At 41.0% G+C, this 17125-nt stretch overlaps 1 protein-coding gene across 5 annotated transcripts in view; it reads left to right on the top strand.

Annotated features, from left to right (window-relative positions):
- The window catches only part of thrb (thyroid hormone receptor beta), a 114482-nt gene that overhangs the window by 52169 nt on the left and 45188 nt on the right, over positions 1–17125 (top strand). For all 5 annotated transcript variants that reach the window (XM_070985325.1, XM_070985326.1, XM_070985323.1 and 2 more), the window contains exon 2: positions 15910–15976. The gene's annotated coding sequence lies outside the window, so the exon portion shown is untranslated. The remainder of the gene's footprint in view (positions 1–15909; positions 15977–17125) is intronic.

Genomic DNA, 17125 nt, shown 5'->3' with positions numbered 1-17125 from the left:
AGAAACATCTTGTTCATCCAATACCTTGCCATGGTACTGGCAGCCTGGCACCCATCATGCCTCTATCCTTTCCCTCCTTCCCCAGCCCTGCCTGTCTGTCTGGGAAAACCTAGTGTTTACTGTAGAGAACTGGGCAGTGCTGCAAATCCAGTGGGAGGAAACCCCAGACTCAGATTTTAATGGTTTATAGCTGTCTGAATTTAGATCCTGAGTGTATAGCGCTCTTCCTTTGCTTCATATTATCTTTATGGTGGAACCAGGAGATTAAAAACTACACAGGCTAATGAGCAAAACATTTGCTCTGAACTTATATGAGAGACTTTCTAGCAAAGGCAAGCCTTTACTGTGTGGTGTGTTCTATGAATAGGCCCTACTTTGAGGTATGTGGTGAGGCGTTCACTGTGTGGAGTTCACAGCGGATTTAATGTGTCTGTGCAGTTTTAGTGACCTTGTTAGTGAATGGAATGAATAATAATGACCTGGATGACTGGATGAAATTAGCTCTTACAGTTCAAGCACTTACTGTCCCTGAAACATAGGCCTGCAGGAGCTGAAGGAGGGCAGGCTGGGCTGGTTTAAGGAGAGGTCCAAAGGTCAGTTCTTGAATTCAGCATTATTGTTGCAATCAGACTGCAAATCCCTCCTCATGCAAAGCTGCCACAGAGTTTGTTCCTTCGGAGCCAAAGGCCGCACACAAACAGCCACATAATAGTGCTGAATTACAGGATAGCATTCCAGTTTCATTTTCGGGGCAGTGCCATGTTATTGCCAGAATACATTGTGTTATTGCTCAGATAGTGTATAATGCACATTGTGCTTTGGGATTGTGTTGACAGACTGTTCAGAATAATAGATAATGGCTCACTTAAGGTCTTGTCTGGCATAAGCTTTTGAAATGCATCTTCATGTGTGATTCGGGAATACAGTAATCCTGTATACAGGCATTGTGGGTATGCAGTCAGTCTATCTGTGACGCCAGACCTGGAGTTTTGTAATCATAAAGTCAGGACTAAAATAGGTTCAGTTACACTGAAATGTTCTCATACTTAATACTGCTCTCTTTTGGTCATTTTTGGGGTAGACTGAACACTGTTTATCTGTGTATGCACTGTTCAACTGTTAATGGACAGTTCAATTAGTGGGGCTGCTGCTTTGTGTGTTTTGTTGTGGTTCACTCTGTAATCTGTTGATAGACTACCAGTTTTCCGCTTGCTTTGATACACAAGTTTTCTGCCTGCCTCTATTCATTAGAGCTGGAAGTCCAGTCCTACTAACCACGACCCAAGCTGGGACCTGAGCTGGGTCCAAGCATCTTGGGTATATATTGAGAAACTACATTCTGCTGTTCTCTCTCTATTTGGGTTGGCCACATTTTTACTAGGTCTGACTGTTGTTGCACCCATTTCGCATTGTTTAATGTTTTTAACAATATTAAGGGTGCTTGCATAACAAACCTGGTTGGTATGGTGAGCCCTGGTGTGTGGGTTACTGTAGTTTGTTTTGGCTGGTGTGAAAGTTGTCAGTCGATCTCTGGTGTGGACCAAACAACTGGACTGAAATTGAAAAGGAGACTCTCAGTCCATTGCCAAGAGGTGATTCAGCTGTGAATATGTCATTATGTTATTTTAGCATGATTTTAAAGCCATCAGCTGATTGTGTACGGTGCAGTGTAAGGGACGATATTACGACTATTGAGAATTCAGCACAGGCTATATCCCCGCTGAAGCCAGCTCCAGATCTGGACATAAGCCAGCTCTGGTAATTGAGATGCTGGTGGTTGGAAATGAGAAGCCAAGTATTAAGTTGACAAAGGCCGTAACTCATGCATCTAACATAGCAGCTACTGGCTTGACTGGTAACTAGCATGCTGAGGCTAGCTGCTGATTTGGCTGTTCATTGTCCTCTTATCTATGTTATTGGTGGATTGGAGGCAAATGTGGCAGGGTACCGCCATCAACTGCAGGACCAGAACAAAGCATGTTCGTGCATAGTATGACTTACAAATGTTCAGAAAGTGATCTTACAATAATAGTGATCTGTAGAAATGTAAAAATGTATGTAAATATCTGTGCAAATCATTTGATATCTACAGAAACACGTGCACATCAGTAAGAGAGTGCAGGGATTTCCTCTGATACGACAATCTGGCTGCTCTGTGGACTTTCGCAGCTCATAAAAGGCAGGATTTAAGAAGTGTGTGATGTAGTGATGAGCGCTTTGCGACACCAGACAACATAAATCAATGCAGAAGGAGCAATAAAGTGCGGCATGAGGTGTTGTCAGCCTCTGGAATTTGATTTCCCCATGTGGGGCCTGATGAAGCACTAATGACGTAGGATGACATCACCAAAATTCTGTAGCTCTCCCTGTCGTGACCACATGACTTTACAGCATGCATTTGGTTCAGTTGTTAAAAGCCAGACAAACCAGACCAGAACTAACAGGCAACAAGACCAGAACTAACAGGCAACAAGAATGTGACTATGTTTGTTCTTTAGTCTGGACTAAGTAAGCTGAGCTACAATAGTACTCAAAGACATCAGAGCGCTTCACACAAAGTCTTATCAGATCCTCTGGCAGCATCAGCATCACACACACACACACACACACACACACACACACACACACACCTTTGTAAATCAGAATCAGAGCTGCATCTGACAATATTTTGTAACTTTCTAACACTGATGATCCAAAGATCAAAGCCACTTTGTGCAGTGAGGAGGTGGGAAAACAGGCAGGTTTGAGCTCCCTCTTTCATTCTCTTCACAACTACTTCCATGACTTCATGTGAACAGCTGAGTGCCATGAACACTTTCTAAGTGAGACTACCCAGCAATGTGCACGCTTACTATTTATCGTGTCCTCTCTCTCTTTCCCTTCATGCCAGCAGGCTTTTACCTCCACCTTCCAGTGTGACCATTCAGAACAGGTATAAACACTTCACCGATGTGTTGCAAATAGCTGCTGCAAAAGGAACAAACCAAGCTACTTTTTCTAAAAATGAAAAAAGCATCTGCATGTCAGTTAAAAGCTAAACTTGTTGGACAAACAGTAGGGTTGAGCCACATTAACAGCATTCGTGTGTCCAAGCTCCAAAAATAGAAATGCAAATTCCATTGGCGGGATTTACGTGAAATGACAGGCTTTCTGAGAGCAGCTCTATGAGAATTTGATTCCCAAATGCACAAATTAATTTTCATACAACCACAAAAGAGTCTTTATTACACCTGGAACAGTTAGGACTACAGCGTTTGTGGGTGGATGAGCTGCACAAATGTTTGCTCTGGTGGCAAACATCGCCATATGATTATCTGCATGGCTCTTCTTCACTGTTTCTTTGGAACAGTTTCTGAAAACAGTTCTTCAAAAACAAATGGAGCGAGCTGTTTTTGAATATCGGTGACCATTTTAATGGCTAGAGATTGTGCCATAAACCATTCAGAGTACAAAAAACACTGATTATCCCCAAGAAACGTTAGTGTATTATTACTATTTCAGTCCACTGAGTCACATTTGAGTTGCAACAATGCTTGAACCAAATTTATCAGTGCCCTCAAAACAACCCACGTGACCCATATGACTGTTCTAAAATTCATGATTCATTCATTCAGTTCATTCTCTCAGTGATTCACGTGAGCATTGTGTGACCAGTCACCTCTCTGGTTAAGTTTTGGTCACGTTTCAGCAGTAAGAACTTGTCGTTATGGTCAAAAGAAACCAGTAAGTTCCTCCTTTAGAGGTTTTGCAACATTATAACAATGCTGAGCTACTTCTGCCTGTGCTCCTCAGTGGCATCAGCCATTATTCACACTATTACAAGGGAAAACAGATCATTAGGCTTCAGAGCAAATAACTCATGCAGTCGTTTTTCTGGTGAGGGCAGTCTCCTGTTCTTGTGCCAGCTGTTTCTTTAGGTGTATTGCTAGAGACTTCATTAAAAATTGCACGTGTGTGGTCTTTTGCCAGGGAAACACTATCACTTGGCATCATTTCGATGAATGTATTTATGCAGACATTAGTGCTGAAACAATCTGTTGCTTTATCACCCGGTCAGGATATTCATTCACTACAGTTTGATATTTCATGAATTGTTTGTCATCTATCAGGTGAAAAAGACAAATATTCTTTGGTTCCAGCTTCTCAGATGTGAGGATTTGCTGCTTTGCTGTGTTTTATACGTCTGTAAACTGAACATCTTTGGCTTGTTGCACTGCATTTTTTCCCATTTTCTGACTTTGTATTGACTGAAGGCAGTATTGATCAAGAAAGTAATCAATAAAGAAAATAGTCTCTAGTTTCAGGCATCGTATCTCGGTCTGATACTGACTCAAATAGCTGGATTTGATATTGTGACAATGGAGCCAATCTATTCCGTTGAATTCTATGCTTATGTCTACATGCATGTAGTATTTTGCCAAAATATTCAGTCAAAAAATGTAACAGCCACATCAGTAAGGGTTAAAACAATAAACCAACTGACAAATATTGGTTTTAAACCACCATCTTCTGTGTAGAAACATCACAAATGCTTTGAACACAAAACAGCAATCTTAACAAACTCAGTCCAGCATGAGGCATGATGGGAATAAAGACGTTATGCACGTCTGTCCTGGAGATGCTGACCGTGTCTCTGTGTCCCGACTACCTCCCCCGGGAACCTCTCTCTGTTGTTGTCAGCTGTGTTTATATCCCCTCTGGCCCAATGTTCTGATGTCATTTCCACAGCATGTGGACATTCTGACCAGAAGGGAAACATCACCAACAATTTTAGTGCCTTTTTTTAATTAAAAATACCCTAATATTCAAACAGGAACTTGAATATCACAACCTACATTGCCGCAGTGCCCCATAATGGTCGGAGGACGTCATCACACAACTCATGGCATGCACTCCCTGACAAACCTTCAACAGAGACTTGGACAGCAGGGTCACTGCCACTATGCACTACGTCAATTTGTAGCATAAATACCATCACACCAGTGAAATCAATTAAGAAATATCCCAACTCCAAACCCTGGCTCACTCCTCAAAAAAAAAAAGTGATCCTGAAAGAGAAGCCTTTTCAGTTCAGACTGGGCTGGTCTCAGGACAGCAAACCTCAACAACAAAAACAGCATTCTTAAAGGAGCAGATTTAGTTGCATCTAGCAGTGAGTTTGCAGACCAAATGAAAACCTCTTGCCTCACCCTCCCCTACAGTGAATGCATAAAAACAGAAAGGTGCCCAACATGGCAGTGCTCCCTCTATAGATATGATGAGCTCATTCTAAGGCAACAAAATACATTTTTTATTTTCAGGTGATCACACACTCATGACAACCAACTTGAATAATATATTTCATGTCTGCCAAAGGATCCCCCTAAATCCTACACACTGCTAAGCTGAAATTTAAGGACAAACTGGAGCATGAATTTGGCAGAATGAACCCTGAGGAAGCTTTCCAGATGGTGAAAACTAACTGAATGTGAGCCCAAACACAGTCCATCAACATCAACTGACAGAAGTTTTCACCACTAAACTGGAGTTCAGTTTCAGCCTCATGTAAGCTGACACTTAATACCAATAACAACAATGACAAAAATAGCAGTAGCAAAAAAGAGTGCTGTGTCAGCAGATATCCAAATTCAGGAAATCAGGATCAGATCAGAACAAAAAGTGGAACTGTGCATCTTTGTGCTGTGCTGAACTGTGCAGTTTCAGCCCTAGCAGTATTATTGTTATTTTAACCACAATCTACAGCAGTGGTATGAGACGGAAGCAGCCAGTTTGTAGACTGTAGCCTCTGTGGTTTATGATATTGAGGTCTCTAATGAGGAGTTCATTTGACACTGATCTGATGATGTTTAGAAATGCCTTGAGCAGCGGCACTGTGCAGAGCAGGTTTCAGAGCAGGTATGTGCCAGACTGCAGGGGGACTCCCTTCGGCCTGGCCGGAGCCTGAACGCTGGCAGCCTCGCTGTCACATCTGGCAGGAAGCAGTGGTGGCTGATCAGTGCTGACAGACGATGTGAACATGTATTCCCTGTGGCCATCTCTTTCTGCTGCGAGCATACATTCTCAGCACTTGTGGTGAAACTAATTCACACACTTCAGACACCGCTGTGTGCACACAGGGGTCGTGCAGGGGTCAGGGTTTCATATAGTGCCGTCCAGCAGACGCTTGTATGTCAGTGCTGTGGCGGTTGCAGCGGTGCTGGACAGTTTAATACCAGCAGGGAGGCTGGGGGAGGGAGAGCTGGCACAACATACAAGGTCAGTGTTAACAACGCTTCCAGGGTAAAGCTGTGTGACCCAGGTTAGACGGATACACAGACAGAAAGAGGGACCAACGTGTTCTCAATCCACTGTTTTACTGCAAGGCTTATTTTTCAGATCCATGTTGAAAGTACAGTCTGCATCTGTGCTTCACTATTTACAAATTATTGTGCTTTAGTGTTGAAATAACTCAATCGTGACTTCATTTTTTAACCACCAATGTAATGTTGTACCATTGAAACTGTGTGATTTATTTTTTTTTTTGGCAGGGGGGTTGTGTTGCTGTCACTGTGTATGCATGACTTTTGCATATTTTTAAACACTTTATTTTGAATTTTTAGTTCTCATCACATACCCTCCTGTCATCCCTCCTGCTGCCCCACTGCCTGGATCTGAATAAATCCCCTAGGCTCTGCAGAGCAGAGTGGAGTCAAGCCTGTCTCCTACTAATTCCATTTACTACTAAATACCAAATACTGCTTCACAAGAGGCGTTTTGTGAATGTTTGGCATACAAAGCCCATGATTTGGCATCAGGTACTTTCCGTAAGCTTAACCACATGAACTGAGTTGCCGAAACATAAGATTAAAAATGCTAATCATGCTGTACTTGCCATAAGTAGATATTGTGGGAAAACAAATGAAATATATTCTTAATGAATATTCTGCAGTTATGCTCAACATTTGTAAACAAAACAGTGTAAAATAGTCTGCCGGAACAAATTAGTATAGAAATATAATTTTAGGAGACAGGGTTGGTAAATAAAACAGAATGTGATCATTTGTTAATCCTTTGTGACATATCCTCAATTGAAAACAGAGCAAAGACAATATATTTGATGTGTGACCTCATCAGCTTCATTGATTTTTGTAAATATATGCTTATTCTGAATTAGATGTCTTTTTTTAGAATTGGGATTATAATGCAAAATATTCTGAAATTAGAATATATGAAATGTGTAAAGATCAAAACATCTGATGGCCTAGTTTTAATGTATAATTCAGCACATTACCAGGCGCATAGAAGAAGAATTCTTTCCTTTTTCATTGCTCTGTGTGTTGTGTATAGTGCCTGATCATTTACTAAACTACATTATATATAATACATATAATTTATTATTGTAATACTAGCTTTACTGCATTGATATGGCCTTTAGATAAGTGCTCTGTGTGCGTCTGACATCGCCTTTCAGTGAGCTCTCTGCAGGTTATTTTTTAGTCTGATTATGTAACATCTATCCAGGAACTACACATAGAAATTCACTGACATATTAACAAGCAGTGTCTGTTGTAAAATAGCCAATAAACACAATTAAGGTTAACTGACAACAATTTAGATAACCTTTTAATCATTTACAGTCACTGAAGTCATTTATCAGACTAAAAATTCAGACATTTTCTGTTAACATCTGCTCAGATGTGAGGATGTTTCTGTTTCATAGCATTATTAATTGAATAACTTTGGGTTTTTTAACAGCTGGATGGACCCAAAAAAGGCATCAGTTAGGGCACTTTTCACATTTTTTTTCCATTATTATTATTATCATTATTATTATTATTATTATTATTATTATTAATGTCAGAATAAGAAAAATACAGATTCACTGATAATGAAAATGATTGTTTATTATAGCCCCATTTCTTTGTATTTTTGCAGTTAATTTATTTTCTGAAAAGCTCTTAAATTTGATTACATGCAGCATTAAATAACTACGTAATAAGTCTCAACACACCACTGTGTGGAACACTTCATGAAGCCTTTCATGACGCATCTCTGGTCAAACACTGTCAGGAAAGTGACAGCAGAGGTTTCTCCTCTGAATGAATGAGACCACCCTTATAAAACATTTAGAACAATGCCGATATGTGAAATCCTCAGACTCAGCCGTACGTTGCTACAGACTCAGTGATCTGATGCAGATCTAATAACATAAACAAGCGAAAACAGAGAACCGCTGCGTCAAACGTTTTATATTTGTCAGAATGAAATGTTCGTTGAATTCCTCCATCCTTTGCTGATCTTGCCAGTATTTTTGTCTCCTTTCCTCCCCCCCACCTCCCCTCCCTCCCTCCGTCTCTCTGCATCTTTTCCCTCTTTTTTTTCATTGTGAACAGCTTACTGCAGTATCCTTAAAGTCCCTGCATGTGTCCTGAGTTGTCCTCTCTTACCCAGCATGCACCGCAGCGATCGGGAGCTCTGTCGGCTCAGGATGGGTGCACACTTTTGATGTCGGGAGCGAGGAGGGGGGAGGACAGGCAGACGCTACGATGCTGCTTTATATACTCCTTTCAATGGTTTCCCTCAGCGCCCACTGCTGTCATCAATTTGAAAAGGGCTTTTTTCACTCTCCCATTTTTGCTTTTTTTCATTCGAGCCCTGAAATAGTGTCCATGAGGCTGAAAAAAAACGAGGGAAAAAAACTCGCTATTGCTGCAAACAGAGTCTGCGAGGCGGCGCATTGTCCTGATGTGACCTACACTCACTCATACAGACGAGAGCAGCAACCGTCAGGCTGAAAGGGAGGTGTGTGTGTGTGTGTGTGTGTCTGTGTGTGTGTGTGTCTGTCTGCATGTGTTTGCATTGTGTAAGATGATGATATTAGGGCAAGAGATGCATAAAAATTAGATATTTGTCTTTATTTGCAGTGTTGTCCATTATTGTCCGCACACGCTGTGTGCTCCCACTGCACCCTACAGTTACACACACACATAATTTGCTCCATGGTTGTGTAATATATTTTGGCAGTAGTTCATTTAATGCCAAAGCAGATTAGTAAATTAACAGAGGATTAATCATCAATAATGCTGAAGATTGATTTATCATCATTTTTTCACCATTCTCTGGCTCCAACCTCTCAAATGTGAGAATTTACTGCTGTTCTCATTGCAAATGAAATCAGGGTTGCAGCTTATGCTTACTCAACTGTCGATTAAGACAATATGTTCTTTTGATAAATCACTAAATCATTTTTAAAAAATTACAAATGAAGATCAGAAATAATATTACATAATATTAGGCCTCCAAACAAATCAATAATTCAAACAATCAAATGCACATACCCAATTACTGTGTGTGCTGTGTATTCAATCCACACAAACATAATTAACTGTACAGATTAATCAAATGAAATCTGTTCCCTTCATGAATTTATTCCAGGTTCCTTTATAATATTATTATAATTATAATAGTATCACGTGATGTATTGACAGACTCTCTTCCATAATCTCAGTAGGTTCATTTTTTTCCACACAAAGGCGAGTGTCAGTCAATTAATCACTTAGTCTGACAAAATATCTTCTGAAGATACTCAGTTTACAATGACCGAAGCAGTAAATGCTCACATTTGAGAAGTCAGATCAAGTAGAAGTTTTTCTCAATAAATGTCTTAAATTAGTCATCTATTAATCAAAATGATCAACGGTTTTATTGCTGATAAAGACAGTCGGTGTGCAGTGAAAATCAGTCTTGTTGTTTACTTTCCTTCAGTGCTGTCTGGCATAACAAGCTCTGATGTGCTGAAAGCGAGTAAGGGGACTTTTGAGACTGGCCGGTTGATGTACAACATGATTCAACCTGAGGTGACATAAGCCCATTGGTTGATACTGTGCCCTTTGAATTGGTATACATTAATTGCACCACTTTCTAAATAATTGCCTGAGTCCAACATTTTCCACTGTGTAAAACAAAAAGGGAATTCCACTTTATTGAGTGTCTTGTCTGTCTCGTGACAGTGCAGCTGTTAGCATGTCATCTTTGCTTTTCTTCAACACCATATGCAACATTCTGTGAAGACCACCTCTGCCAAGGTTGCTAAAACAAGGGTGAGAATATTTTCATCCACATTCTTTAAAAATATAGGATGGTAATTAACACGCTTCTGTGGATCTCATCCCTTTTTATACAGTAATGTAAAAACCTCATGCTTTCAGGACGCTTGCCACTCTGTAGAGTGTCTTGATAAATGTCCAGTAGTCTCGGGGCACAATCGTCTATGAATTGCCTGAAAGTCAGCTGAAAACCCATTCCCTGCAGCCATTCCTATCCTGAGACTGCAGGCTGCTTTTTTGATTTCTTCTATGGAGATATTTTCCTCCAACAGTGCTTCCTCATATATACCATAGCCCTCAATAGAGCCTTCATCAAACGTCCTGCAGTGCAGACTTAATACAGCTGCACTTCTCTTCCGTGTTCAGCATACAGTTATTTAACTGCCATCTCCTCATTTTTTCTTCCTTCATCGAGTGAATAGAGAACTAAATCCACTGGTGCATGGACTGACAATAGTGTGTTTCCAATTGTGGAGTTCAGCACCTGACAAATCAAATGAAGGGATATAAGAACCTAATCTATTGTAGAACATCTTGAGGGTGGATGTGACTGTAACTGATGCAGTGTAACTGTTCTGAATATATCTATTGCCATAAAAGCCACAGTGTCAGACTCAGTAAGCTCTATCCATCCCTTGATTAAGTCCCCCATCCCATAAGATTAGATTGTCATTACCCTGCTACGTTCCATGACAACTTTAAACCGCTCCCTAATATTCAACATACTGACCACTTTCCTCATGAGTTCTTCCTGAATAACTCTGAAGCAGCTGCTGAGTGGCAGCAAAACTCAGTTGCTAGTTTCTGTACTGACCCTTGTTGTTGTTCATATTTTTCAATATTCCTTGTTTATATTGCTTGTTTGCTATTTAATGTCCTTTTTACTGATGCCGTCTATTTTTTGCTATCCACTTTGCTGCTGTAATACTGGAAATTTCCCCACTGTGGGACTAATAAAGGAATATCTTATAAACATGAAGTCATGAGGGACGTATCACTTTATTTAAGGGGGCACAAAAAAGGAACATTGATTAAATAATTAGTAATTAATGAGTCATCCCAGTACTCCCAGATCTCCCAGGATGTGAATCTGGTGAATCCTGTCAACTTCATGCCAGTCATCAACTTTACTCTTCACTGCCTCAGACAGCAGTGTTGCCATAAAGGCACCCCAGCTGCGACCTTCCATTCCTTCTTTAAAACCTGCAATATGAGTGTTCTGATGGCAAGAAAAATCTTCCACTTGTTATCTCTTTAAGTATATGATTGTGCCTCACCGGTCATTCACTGCCTTGCCTCTTTTTCTTTTTGGATACTCTTGATTTGTTCTCAGTAAGCAGTCCATCTCATTTCACCATCTCATTCAGAGCTTCCTCTCTTTTTACCCCTGAGAGGTCTGTCGCCAGGCTCTCACAGATAGTCTGGATTCCCTGAAGTTCAGTCACCATGCTTGAGCTGTCTTGTTGAGGTGATTCCGCCATCTTGGTTGCTTCCATGGATTCTCATGTGTTCTTGCCCTGATGAGGATGGTTTGGAATGAAATAGTGACTATTTACTGACATATTACTTAATAATCACTATGGTTCTCTCCATGTTCACGTGGCTTCTTTCAGAGCCTCACTTCCCTCCCACACTGAAACACATGGACACTGTCCTTGACCAAGGCACTGGCCTTAGATCTGGAAGGAGAATAAAGAGTTCCATTTTTTAGCTAGGAAAAATGGCAAAGAACCAAGGATCTTTGTGGTCTTTTTGCCGCATTGAGAATTTCCAAAAAAAGGAACTTTAAATTCATAAAAACAAAATCTTCAAACATCCACCACCAACGGAACAGATTTGAAGATTAATGTCAAGCACGTGCTCTGTGTTTATCGTGATCCTCTCTTCCATTTCAGACTAGACTTTCCTCCATTTTCCATGTTGATAATAAACAGAAGCATGCCTTGTGTATGTTTGTACCTGGCTGAACAGAAGAGAAAATGCTGCAGTGATCCAGGACATGCGAACATTTTGCAACCTGCAGCACTTTCAGGCCATTTCTCCAAAAACCCGCAAAGGCACATCAAGTGCCTGAAGCTCAACAACAATAGCAGTGTGCAAAAATGCCGTTGTAAACAACAGGATAGAGGCGCCTCTCGCTGCAGAAAAGGTGATGGGGGTGATCATCCCCTGAGCTACTGCAGCTCGTATGAGCACATTCAACACAAGCGCCACAGCATGAAAAACAGTGGGATGATAAGAGTGTTTGCATGAATGTTTGTGAGCTTTAAAAACCAATAATCTCAGCACTGTTACTGATCAGAATATTATTGCATCTGTATTTATCAGACATATTTTCCAGAGCTTAAGCTATGTTGTTTATATATATGCTGTATGTTCAGAGAGGCTGTAGCAGCATCCAGCCTGGGTACTAACTCCTTAGTAGTGAAGTAATTGGAGGCACAGGACTAATCACACTGGAAACATGAAGCAGGGAGTTGTGAGTTTCCCACAGCCCTCAACACACCCCTGGAGGAAGAGCTCTGCCCTCTCCAGCCTTCACTTAAATGCTTCTAACCATTAGAATCCAGCCTGTCAGCACTCATCAGCACATCTTCTGTAAACTGCCCAGGCCCAGACACAAGCCCACATGTCATTTTAGCTCCTGTTCCTTCTATAGAAACCATTCATACTTTTAGCTCACTGCACTGGAAAAGATGAAGAAGACTAACAGCAAAAATGGATGCTGAAAATGTGCGTCACATTGTCAAATATAACTCAAATCACCATGGAAACTGAGAAACAGAGTGTATCAGTGGGCGTTTTTGTCTCTCTCTCAGACACACACACACACACACACACACACACACACACACACACACACACACACACACACACACACACACACACTTTCTTTTCATCTCTCTCTCTCCTTGTGTCTCTCTTCACCAAAATACACACATGCATATACACACACATTTCTGACTGGATAATCGCATCACAGTCTGGAATCACTTGTTGGTAGAAAATATTTTGGATACAGCTACATTTTTGGGAGGAAGGAATGGAGAAAACACGACTATTAAAGTTTGAATCAACAACATGGAGGGTATTAGATGTGTTGCAGGGCCGCTGTCATCGGCTCTGTGTGCTTACCAAATCAATTTGTTTCCAGAGGGAATAATAACGAGTGATGCTGCAGTGTGTGGAGGTGATTGAAACAAGCGATTTTGGTGATATTCATTTTAATTGGTCTAGTCTGATTTATGATGCTGTTAATCTGCTCCACAGAGGTGTTCTGCAGTCACTGCATAGAATAATAATAGATTGCATATTAGGCTGAAAAAGTGTTAAGTGTCAGTCTACTGGGACGTATGGATCAAGAACTAAGGAGAGTGCAGGAGATTTGACTTTCAGCAGAAAGCTCACTAATTTATAATCTGTGCACTCATTTATTCATATCTAACTCATGTCTCTTTGGGGAAAGGCTCAGTGCCTTGCATTGTTTGTTCTCTTGCAGTTTTTTTGACTTCAGTTCAGTCGTATTTGTCCAAATTTGGAAATGCATCCTTTCTTCCAAGTTAAGTTTTGTTCACACCAGAAAATGGTCCACTCCAAAACCACTGTCCACAGTGTGCACTGTACATGTGAAAATTCCTCCCGTGGCTTCTGAAAGAGGCCCTGCGGAGTGTTCTTGTAAACAAACTAAAGTTATGTTTACATTCAGAGATATTCGCCTTCCTCATAAAACATTTGCACAGCCGATTTTTTGTGTATTTTAAGTCCATCCTTGTTCATGTCCATCTTGACCAGCTTGCAGTTTTCTTCTCCTCTGTCTTTGCTGGCACGTTGCATCATATCTTGGTGTGTAACCAGCATACCGCATAAGCACATGCTTCCACACCAATTTCCTCGAATGAATTGTTAAAACGTGTTGTTGGCAAGAAATCAACATATCTCCTTGTTTTGTGTGAATATCAAATGTCCACTCACACGTCCAGTTATTTGCAGTTTGACATTTGTGTTAAAAAAAATTACTTTTTCTCGAATTTTCTTAAGATTTTTAAGTTATGTTGTTTGATTTGTTTTCATTTTATCATGTCATATTCATTTTGCTGATTTTTTTTGTAATTCATTATTTTTAAAGAAGGACTTTTTTGACTCGTAATATATTGCACATGCCTTTTTACAACTATCGAAATCTTTTTTTACGTTACAAATAGTTAATAAATAGTTCATTAACATATTTATATACATGTAGTATATAATCAATTTATATGAAGTGCATTTTCAAGGTCTGCATTAAACGGTGCAGAAATAAACAGCTCACAGTTGTTGGTCGTCCTGACAGTGCAACAAGCATTCCGGCACAAGGAGGGACGCCTTGACAAAGCACAGCCAGCAGGCACAATGAACAGGTGCCGATGTTTCAGGAAGAGTTTCAGAGCCACTGCTTAGTTGTAGTGATCTTACTGTGTTCCCAGATCGCAGGTGGACAGGCTGCAGTGTTAACACCAATGATGGCCAAGACTGGGAAAATAAGTAATAAAGCACATTAACGAGCGGTATGAACTGTGTCTGGAACATTGTAGAAGTGTTGATGGAGAGCAGGAGGCAGCAGGACTGAGACAGTGGAGTAACCAGCGTCTGCAAATGAATGAATGCATGCAAATGAGGCCTGAAGAGAATATGAACCAGACAAATATGGAGATTAGCATTATGTACAAATAAGGCTTGATTATGTTGTCCTGTTATGGATAGACAGTGTTATTAGAACAATAATTCCTTTTCAGATGGAAATGCGACGTTACATTTCCTCCTAGATGAGATGCAAATGTGCTCACACGTGTGTGTGTGTGTGTGTGTGTGTGTGTGCGTGCGTGCGTGCGTGCGCACTTGTTTGTGTGTAGACAAGTATGTTAAAGAGTGCCACAGAGAGCATGAAGGGGGGAAAAGCATTCCCATTAGAGTGCCCATTAAATCTGATTACAAGTGATTACCGTCTGTCGGAGAGAGATGACCAGCCCTGTCCTGCCACTGAATTAATGACATAAACAAATGCTTTCTTTTCCTCACTCTCATCATAATCAATTCATTTTTTTTTGTTCTTCCCTTGAGATCTCAACATGAACTCAACATGACTTTCAATGATTTTTGGCTAAACACCAGACTTGGAGTCAAACCCAAGCATTCATTTCTCTTCCCTGCACATGTTGTTTTGTCACTGTTGTTTTATTTATGGCCGTTTTCCTCCCAAAATGCCATTCCTCACTCCGGGGTCTGACACACACAAAAAGATATATCGACTTTTTTGAGGGACCCCAGTCCAAAAGGGAAAAATTTACACTGTGATTTCTCCACCCATGCTGCAGCGGGGGGGGAGCATTTGTGGTCGTAACCACATGTGGAAACCACTAGAGGTTATTTTAAAGCAGCTGTGGGAGTTGTCTCGCTGAGAGTCGTATGTAGGTCATCTTAGCCGGATGTCGTGTTCTGACTGCATCCTGCCACACAGGACAAAAGTTGTTGAGAGTGATGTTGCTGCCTCACTGTGACAAATGTGTTCTCACCTGAAATTTCCTCTGCTGACTTACGATTTCACTGAAAACGTGAGCAGATACCTGGATTGTAGGTGTTTTAATGCGTTTGACCTCCCTGCTTTTAAACTTTAAACCTCCAGCACCACCACCACCCCGCTGCCTCTGCTCAATTTTTAATGCCATGGTAACATGTTTGCAATCATTTCTAGACCTACTGGTGTTCCTAGCTGGACTGTGAGTTTCATCTTGGCTGCTCATTAGTTTGACCAGGCTTTCTATGCGTGTGTGTTTGTGTGTTTTTCTAGGTGTTTCTCTCGGGGAGCTCAGCAGCTCCTCAGCGCTGCCTGGAGTCAGACTTCACCACTTCCTCTGGTAAGACCTTCATATTGCTCAATTCCACACAGCCAGAGCCCTGCAGCCTGCAGAATGCCAATACATAGTGTTTCTCTTCACGAGGCCTCCCTGCTGTGGCCCAGGCACTCACACACAAAGCCAAAATGAAATGTCTCTAGCTGCGATGGCCGCACCTGCTGCCGTCAGTGACCCTCCTGCAGGCGCCGTGGTTCTCTGTAGTTTACACTGAACAGTTCACTTAGTTTGTTGACATCATGCTCATTACGTTCACACAAACAGATAAGTGATGACAGATAGCTTTTCTTTGATTCACAGGGACATACTCATTGTTTATTTTGCAGGACGAAGTGATCGGTTACTGATTACACGACTTTTGAGTTACATCCACCAGAATAACCACATAGTAGGACTGCGGTTTTATTTGGTTATATGTTACATTTACATCAGGTTTGTGATCATAACGCTATCTCTTCTGCAGCCTTGGCATTAACCTGGTCTCTATGGCAACATTAGCTCACCTTGTGATTGGCTTTGACATGAGTTTTGCTGACAGGCTTTACCAGATGTGTTCCTCCTGCTTGCACATCTGCACACTGTCTGCATCGGCTCAGCGCAGGCTCGCACTTCAGATGTGTCTCACAGACAAAACCACAGCCTGAAGCATTTATGCCCAATAAAAAGGCATTAAATAAATATCTTAGCCTACATTTTGCAACCTAGGCGAATGTGTTGCTGTCTCACACACACAGACACACACACACACACACACACACACACACACACACACACACACACACACACACACACACACACACTTCCTTTGCAGTAAGAACAGCCTGTTAGCTGTTTGTAACATTAGTGTTTGTATGATAGTGTGTGTGTAATGGGTGTTGAGAACACATGGTAATCATCATTTTGGTGCTGGTTTATAGTTTTAACCATGCATGAGGTGTCTGTCATGTTTCCTGACACCAGCTGAATTTTGTACCTTCATGTTAGAGTTTTTGACCTCTGTGTTGATTGTTTGCGAGACTGATGTTTGTGAGGGCTGTCAAGCACTTAACTTTGAGTTGTACTGCATTACTTGATGTACTTACATTTGTAACACTGTTTCTAGATTGCTATTAGCAAAGCACTGAATTACTGTATTACTGCTAAAAGTAATGT

Source organism: Chaetodon trifascialis, chromosome 17, assembly GCF_039877785.1.
Source record: "Chaetodon trifascialis isolate fChaTrf1 chromosome 17, fChaTrf1.hap1, whole genome shotgun sequence".
NCBI lineage: Eukaryota > Metazoa > Chordata > Actinopteri > Chaetodontiformes > Chaetodontidae > Chaetodon > Chaetodon trifascialis.
Note: the sequence above shows the minus strand (reverse complement) of the source record. Positions and strands in the feature narration are given on the sequence as shown.